Source organism: Pungitius pungitius, chromosome 5, assembly GCF_949316345.1.
Source record: "Pungitius pungitius chromosome 5, fPunPun2.1, whole genome shotgun sequence".
Taxonomy (NCBI): Eukaryota; Metazoa; Chordata; class Actinopteri; order Perciformes; family Gasterosteidae; genus Pungitius; species Pungitius pungitius.
This window is the reverse complement of record NC_084904.1, coordinates 7963993-7972739: the sequence shown is the minus strand read 5'-3', so window position 1 is coordinate 7972739 and position 8747 is coordinate 7963993.

Genomic DNA, 8747 nt, shown 5'->3' with positions numbered 1-8747 from the left:
GTTCGGTAGAGTCTTGTGTCGCTCAAAATGTCATTATTTTTTGGCTACTCCAAATAGTTTTGCTCCAGGAAGCATTTGTTTGAGGTGTGGATTTTCTGTAAATCACTGCCTGTCTGTGAGCAGCTTCTCCGTCGCCATGGATACTCTACTCTGTCAGTTGGTCTCACCCAGCTGAACCATAACGGCTGATTAGTGTCGTCACGTGACACAGCTATTCTTTCAACCAGGGTTCGTACAGTCATGGAAAAAAATAACAATACGGACATATTTCTTTATATACAGCCCCTGAGATTACTTTGGGATGTCAATCTGAAGTCCCACACCCAATAGCGCCCCTGAACTTGGCCATAGGTCCGGCCAATCATTGATCAGGGAGTTGGTGTGCAGGCAAACGGAGAGAGCGGAGGGGGCGGGACGAGGGAGAGACTAAGAGCGACGAGCAATGGCGGATACGATGGCAGATGCGTCTGCCAATCGCAAGTTTAGCTTCAAGTTAAGTTCAGGGTCCGTGTCGAGGAAGAATGACATGGACGTGCGTGTCGTGAGTGGGGACGGTGACCCGGGATGAGCAGACCGTAAGTAATGTGGAGGCAGGACGGTTAGATATTTGGGACATGGGAGAGCGATAAGTGCTAGCTAGCTATACTGCTAACGAGGCTACTCCCCGTCTGCTTGGGTGTGACGTTGTTCCTTCGGTGTTGTCATTAAGCTGCAGGCACGTGAGTTTATTTTCTTACGCCGTGTGATACTATTAATAAACTTTTCGCGGACCGCAAGAAGGTCCGTCGGTTAATAAGCACGTCAAAAGTTACGGGGGAGGGGCGTGACGTTGTTCGGTGATTGAGCTGCAGGCACGTGAGTTTATTTTCTTACGCGGTGTGATACTATTAATAAACTTTTCGCGGTCCGCAAGAAGGTCCGTAGGTTAATAAGCAGGTCAAAAGTTACGGGGGAGGGGCGTGACGTTGTTCGGTGATTGAGCTGCAGGCACGTGAGTTTATTTTCTTACTCGAGTGATACTATTAATAACCTTTTCACGGTCCGCAAGAAGGTCCGTCGGTTAATAAGCACGTCGAAAGTTACGGGGGACCCCGGACGAGCGGACCGTAAGTAATGTGGAGGCAGGACGGTTAGGTATTTCAAACATGGGAGAGATATGAGCGCTAGCTAGCTAAACTGCTAACGAGGCTACTCCCCGTATGCTGGACTTAAACCGGGGGCGTGACGTTCCTTCGGTGTTGTTATTAAGCTGCTGGCGGAGCCCGGGAAGTACACCTGTGATTGAGGAAGCGCAACGGTAGGATGTTAGCCGCTAGTTAAGTGTTTAGCTGACTTTAGGAACTTTATTAGCTCGTCTCCAACGCTGAAGGCTTCACCGCGCCAGCGAATAACGACGGCCAGCCGCCTCACCTCTACAGCCCGTGATGTGCCAGCAGCACGCATGCTTTCTTTCCCTCCCTCTCCCACGCCACTACCCGACGTGAGTAATGTCCTGCCACACGTGAATCCACCTTGTCCACGAACAGCAACGTGATCAGCTGATCGTGGCTCCTTTTTTTACGTCTACGTTATGGGTAGTTTTGAATGCTGTGATTACATGTTTGCTGCATTCAGTGTTACAGTACAGTGTTAAGCTTGGCCTGTCGTTTACTGCATCTATGGCTATATGTTGCTAATGACATTACCACGCAGTGGAATGAATGTACGTTGTTACGGGGAATTTATTTGTTTTGTTCTGGTTACTGAGCCCCCTTCAGTTAGAATAACTCCCCCTTGAGTAAGACTGGTGTTTCCCTGTTAAAGCATGGTCATGAACGAGGGGAAATGTTTCAGTATGAAATAATTGTTCTAAAATTCTCTAATTAAATCATACTTTGAAATTTAACTTTCTATATGGTTGGTTCGACCTGCTACATAACTATACTATAACGAGTCTTCATACGTTTTAATGTGGTGTCAGAGACTGATGTTGTTCACCGGTTACGTCTGTTTGAGGACAGAGTTTAGTTTTATAACTAGTATATAACTAAACCGTATATTACTACAGAGAATGTATTTTTTAATTCTCAGCTTTTCCTATTTCTATTATTTCAGCAACGTTTAAATTAAATTCAGCTTTTATTATTTCTGTGTTTTCAAATTCATAGAAGCTTCTCCCATTTTTGTTTTTTTGCAATTCTTTCAAGTTGATTTCAGCTTTTCTCATTTCTGTATTTTCAGCCATTTTTAAATGTATTTCAGCTTTTTCCATTCTTTCAGCAATGTTAAGAATAATTTCAGCTTGTTTCATTTCTGTACTTTAAGCAACTTTTTGAAATTAATTTCAGCTTTCTGCATTCCAACGCATTTTCAGCAGGAAATGCATTTTCTAGTTATTCTTCTATTTCTTCCGCCGCACCTTTCAACTCCTTCACACTTTCAGCTATTAAGACCATTCAAATATTAAAATGTTCAGCTCCTTCAGGAGAGGGGTGCTATGACTTTTCAGCTTTTTAGCTCTTATAATTGATTTGATTTATAATTTTTCAGCTAGAGACACCATTTAAACTTTAAAATGTTAACACAAGTCTTAAAAATTTCATAAAAAAACAGCTTGCTGATATCTATTATACTTTTTTCATAATCACTAATTATGTTTCACTAGTTTTGGGTTCTTTTCGAATTTACAGTGCGCGCTAGAGTGAGGACAAAGTCAGACAACAAAAGAAGGTCCATGTTTTGTAAACTGCTGGTAGAGCAGTTTTAAAACACATAGAGACATAAAAACTACACTCAAACGTTCGGTAGAGTCTTGTGTCGCTCAAAATGTCATTATTTTTTGGCTACTCCAAATAGTTTTTCTCCAGGAAGCATTTGTTTGAGGTGTGGATTATCTGTAAATCACTGCCTGTCTGTGAGCAGCTTCTCCGTCGCCATGGATACTCCACTCTGTCAGTTGGTCTCACCCAGCTGAACCATAACGGCTGATTAGTGTCGTCACGTGACACAGCTATTCTTTCAACCAGGGTTCGTACAGTCATGGAAAAAAATAACAATACGGACATATTTCTTTATATACAGCCCCTGAGATTACTTTGGGATGTCAATCTGAAGTTCCACACCCAATAGCGCCCCTGAACTTGGCCATAGGTCCGGCCAATCATTGACCAGGAAGTTGGTGCGCAGGCGAACGGAGAGAGCGGAGGGGGCGGGACGAGGGAGAGACTAAGAGCGACGAGCAATGGCGGATACGATGGCAGATGCGTCTGCCAATCGCAAGTTTAGCTTCAAGTTAAGTTCAGGGTCCGTGTCGAGGAAGAATGACATGGACGTGCGTGTCGTGAGTGGGGACGGTGACCCGGGATGAGCAGACCGTAAGTAATGTGGAGGCAGGACGGTTAGATATTTGGGACATGGGAGAGCGATAAGTGCTAGCTAGCTAAACTGCTAACGAGGCTACTCCCCGTCTGCTGGACTTAAACCGGGGGCGTGACGTCATTAAGCTGCTGCTTTATTTTAACCAGATGTGACACACATGTACTATTGAACACAGTATTTAACTGCAGTAATCTACTTCTGTAATTACTTTTTTTGAAGTTTGCAACGTTAAACTTACAGCTCTTAATATAATAATAAAATCCTGCTAACATATTTTTGTCAACAGAATCCCATATTTTGTTAAAACACACTTTTTTTCTGAAATATTTGCAGAATAGTGTAGGAAAATGAAATAACTTTGAATAAAAGTACCGGCTTTTAATTGCAGATTCTTTTTTACTGTCTATTAAGAAGCACATGCTTCTTAAGACGTTAGTTCAATATTAATACAAATCTACAAAAAATATTATAATTAAACAATATCGTAATTATAAGAGGTGGAACAATTTGAAAGTGCTGGCAGCAGTAACAACAACACTGTGTGCAAACTACTGAGGTGAGAAGCAGTCGTTCGGCCATGAGACGTCTAATCCAGCCTAATTAATAGATGCATTTAAGAACAACATTTAAATAATATTACATGCGTGTATGATCTGATCCTTTAAGTAAAAACCTTCAATGATCGTTTAGCTTACGGTAGAGGTTACTCCGTTTGTTGTTTGACCTGCTGTCTAATGCATGTTTTATTGTGTCTTACAGGTGCCTTGCTGGCCAGCGTCTCTCCTCTCCTCTATTTTTGGCGGGTTGTTTAGATGAGCGTCAAGGGGCGCCCACAAAGCTCTGCTTATAATAGCAGTGCGATGGGTGTTTAGCAGGAGGTCCACGTCGTCCGGAGAGCCCTCCACATCCACCACCCCACACACTCCCGCCACCTCCTCTGAGATCGCCTCCTGTCACCTCCTGTCATATACCTCTGTCACCAATTACCAGAGCATCAAATTGTAATTATGATAACCTAATCCTGGTCCAGAGCCATTGCCTGTTGATTTTACATTTTCTTGAGTGTTCATATTTTTACTGTCATTTAAAATCTATTTTGTTTACAAGGAACAAGTTCAACAAGTAAGCCTACCTCAAGTGTGCACCTGCGTCCCATATTGGGACTGGTTTGTCCGAAGGTGGGACACTCGGATGTTCGTGCCATCGCTCACCGCAGCTTCCCTCCAAAGACTGACCGAAATCAGTGTTTCTCCCTCCAAGGTGGAGATGAGATTACAGTTTAATTTCAAAGATTCTGTTCATCTCCCTTCCTGTGTCTCTCTGCGTGCGTGTGCATGTCTGTCTCTGTCCGTGTGTGTCTGTGGTTCCCTCTCTCCCTCTGCCTCTCCCTCCCTCTCCCTCTCTCTCACCCCTCTCTCTCCCTCTCTCTCTCTTCCCCCCCTCTCCCCCTCTCTCTCCCTCTCTCTCTCTCCCCCTCTCTCTCCCTCCCTCTCTCTCTCTCCCCCTCTCTCTCCCTCCCTCCCTCTCCTCCTCTCTCTCTCTCTCCCTCCCTCTCTCCTCCTCTCTCCCTCTCCCTCCCTCTCTCCTCCTCCTCCTCCCCCCTCTCCCTCCCTCTCTCTAAATGGACAGCCTACCTCCTGCAGCTTTATCTGGCGCAGGGGGTAGGCCTCTCTTGATTTAGATTTTTTTTTTCACCATTGATATCTAAACAAGGTGGATTTGTAATATCTATTGTGTAAGGGACGGACTGCCCCCTCAGTCCGTATCCCCTCAAAAAATAACTGCCACCCTCCACAAACTTGGATGAAAACTCTTCGTATATAGTGGTTTTCGCCACTGACTGCCCATCTTGTTGACGCTGGACCCGTTGGGCCGAACGTTCTAAAATGTATTTAGTATGTATTGTATTTAGTTATTTTTATTGTTGAATATATATTGTTGTATGGATTGTTAATTGTTTGTTCAGCATAATGAATTGGATGGTTCTTTATTAAATATTATGTTTCTTCTGTGGCAGCTTTCAACTGGGTGAGAATGTGTTTTTATGATTTTGTTTCTCAGCGAGTCACACTTTTATGTAAGTGATTTCCTCATGAATGCAATGACATTAATTATAGTTATTAATTATAATTATTAAAATAATAATACCTGACATGTACTATATATATATATATATATATATTATATTTGCACAATTCAAGAAATACAATATAGAAATAATAATGAATATCACTGTGCAGGAAGAAGCAAAAAGCCAACAGGCCAACTAAAAGCATACAAAATACTGTAATTTCAAATAACACTTTTAAACAAAAATGCGTTCTTGCCTGCTCCCTAACTGATTCTAACTTTGTGTCCATTTTATTATTCCAGAATGGCCCCTATAACAACGTCATGAATGTGATGATAATCAAAATAATATGAATAATACCTGATATGTACTATAGATCTCTTTTTAATGACAAACTATTACAAATCAAAACTCTCATATACCATAGTTTAGCTAGATATCTCAAAGTAGCGGTCATCAATCTTCTGTTTTAGGCCAACTAAAAGCATATGAAATACACTCATTTAACATAATTTGAAAAGACAAAATGTGTTCTTGCTTACTCCCTGACTTATCCTAACTTTGTGCCCATTTTAATATTTCAGAATGGCCCTGATAATACTACTCTTACTACTATAAAAAAAAAAGTACTACTAGTATTTATACTGCTATTATTAATTCAACTATGCGTTTAGTTAAGAGTCTTGGGTGTCTCAACATCTCTTTATTCTTGGGATTGGGGCAATAGTGGTTACAAAAACGTTTTGGGGTCTGACTTCTAGGTAAAATCCATTTACTTTCCCCGGTCGCAGAAGCAGTCGCGCCGCGCCGTCTCCATGACGACCACATAGCATGGCCTTAGCCTCTCGCGCTCGCTTTCTCTCTCTCTCTCCCTTACGCGTCTGACAGGCACTACGTCACGCACGCGATAGCTTATTGGTTTTTGAGCGGGAAATAAGTGAATTGCTGAATCACTCTAATTGTCTAATTGCATGAAAAGCTTAATTTAAAATAATATCCAAGAAAATACGTGTTCTTGCTTACTCCCTAATGAACTCATCCTAACTTTGTCCATTTCATTTTTTCAGAATGGCCCTGAAACAGCTTTTGGAGACCAAACCGCCGACCAGTTACTTCAAACCCGCGCCAATACATCTGTGTATTTTAATCAAAAGAGAGCAACCCAGGGTGGTTACATGGGACTTTGGCCCAACGGGAGCAAGTCCAGCGTCAACAAAAAAGAATGTTGTTGTGGTGTTTTCAGATGGGCAGTCAGTGGCGAAAACCACTATTTACGAAGAGTTTTCATCCAAGTTTGTGGAGGGTGGCAGTTATTTTTTGAGGGGATACGGACTGAGGGGGCAGTCCGTCCCTTACACGATAAATATTACAAGGGACACCATGTTTTTTAGAAGTGGCCCTCTTAATATCTCACCGGAGCTCAGGAGGATGGCCGAGAGCCTCATCTGCCCCCCATCACCTCTTACCCCCCTGAGCGGATGCAGAGACATGACAGGGCTTTTCACCTTGGAGGGGGAGCTCGTCGAAGTAAGTTAAATAAGTCCAATCTTAGCTAGTGGTGGTGTAAATAAGATCTAAAATGTTGTGCATAACTTGTTATTAACTCACAAATCCACCTTGTTTAGATATCAATGGTGAAAAAAATATCCAAATCAAGAGAGGCCTACCCCCTGCGCCAGATAAAGCTGCGGGAGGTAGGCTGTCCATTTAGAGAGAGAGAGAGAGAGAGAGAGAGAGAGAGAGAGAGAGAGAGAGAGAGAGAGAGAGGCGCACACACGGAACCGCAGACACGCACGCAGAGAGACACAGGAAGGGAGATGAACAGAATCTTTGAAATTAAACTTTAATCTCATCTCCACCTTGCAGGGAGAAACACTGATTTCGATCAGTCTCTGGAGGGAAGCTGCGGTGAGTGATGTACTGCAAGTGGGCACGAACATCCGAGTCCCAATATGGGACGCAGGTGCAGTCAACAAACGCGTCCACACTTGAGGTAGGCTTACTTGTTGAACTTGTTCCTTGTAAACAAAATAGATTTTAAATGACAGTAAAAATATGAACACTCAAGAAAATGTAAAATCAACAGGCAATGGCTCTGGACCAGGATTAGGTTATCATAATTACAATTTGATGTTTTGGTAATTGGTGACAGAGGTATATGTCAATGTTTCCCTTGACAGGAGGTGATCTCAGAGGAGGTGGCGGGAGTGTGTGGGGTGGTGGATGTGGAGGGCTCTCCGGACGACCTGAACCTCCTGCTGGTCACCGATCGCACTGCTCTTATAAGCAGAGCTTTGTGGGCGCCCCTTGACGCTCATCTAATCAACCCGCCCCTGATGGTGAAAATCAAAATAATTGGTCAGAAGGTGTGCAAAATTGAATTGATTAAAGATTAAATTTGTTTTATAATGTTAATCACTGTTGTTCTTTTTGTTGCCCCCCTGACCCCTCCTCACTCTTTATCACTCACTCACTCTCTCTCCCTTTCTTTCTCCCCCGTTCCTGAACGTTCTAAAATGTATTGAGCTTTTTTACTGTTATTTTTATTGTTAAATATATATGTTGTATGGATTTTCTTAATTGTTTGTTCACCACAATAATAAATTTGATGGTTCTTTATTAAATATATTATTATTATGTTTCTTCCGTGGCAGCTTTCAACTGGGCGAGAATGTGTTTTTATGATTTTGTTTCTCAGCGAGTCACACTTTTATGTAAGTGATTTCCTCATGAATGCAATGACATTAATTATAATTATTAATTATAATTATTAAAATAATAATACCTGACATGTACTATTTATATATATATATATATTTTATTTGCACAATTCAAGAAATACAATATAGAAATAATAATGAATATCACTGTGCAGGAAGAAGCAAAAAGCCAACAGGCCAACTAAAAGCATACAAAATACTGTAATTTCAAATAACACTTTTAGACAAAAATGCGTTCTTGCCTACTCCCTAACTTATTCTAACTTTGTGTCCATTTTAATATTCCAGAATGGCCATGAAACAACGTATTTAAACCATCATTAATCCAGCTGTGTCTGGTTCTTAAAAAAGAGCAGGCCAGGGTGGTCAACTGAGCACTTCAAAACAATGTTAATGTTGATTTTTCACACCGTGGAGGTCGGCGAGATAAGTTCAATCTTAGCCTGTGGTGGCGTAAAAAAGGGCAACACGTTTAATATTTAGTGCACGTCGGCTTAAACAACTCCCAAATCCATCTTGTTAAAGTGTCAATGGTATAGACGAGGCTCTCTGCTTGCCTCCTCGGACCTCCCTGAGCAGCTGAAGAGACGCAGCGGGGC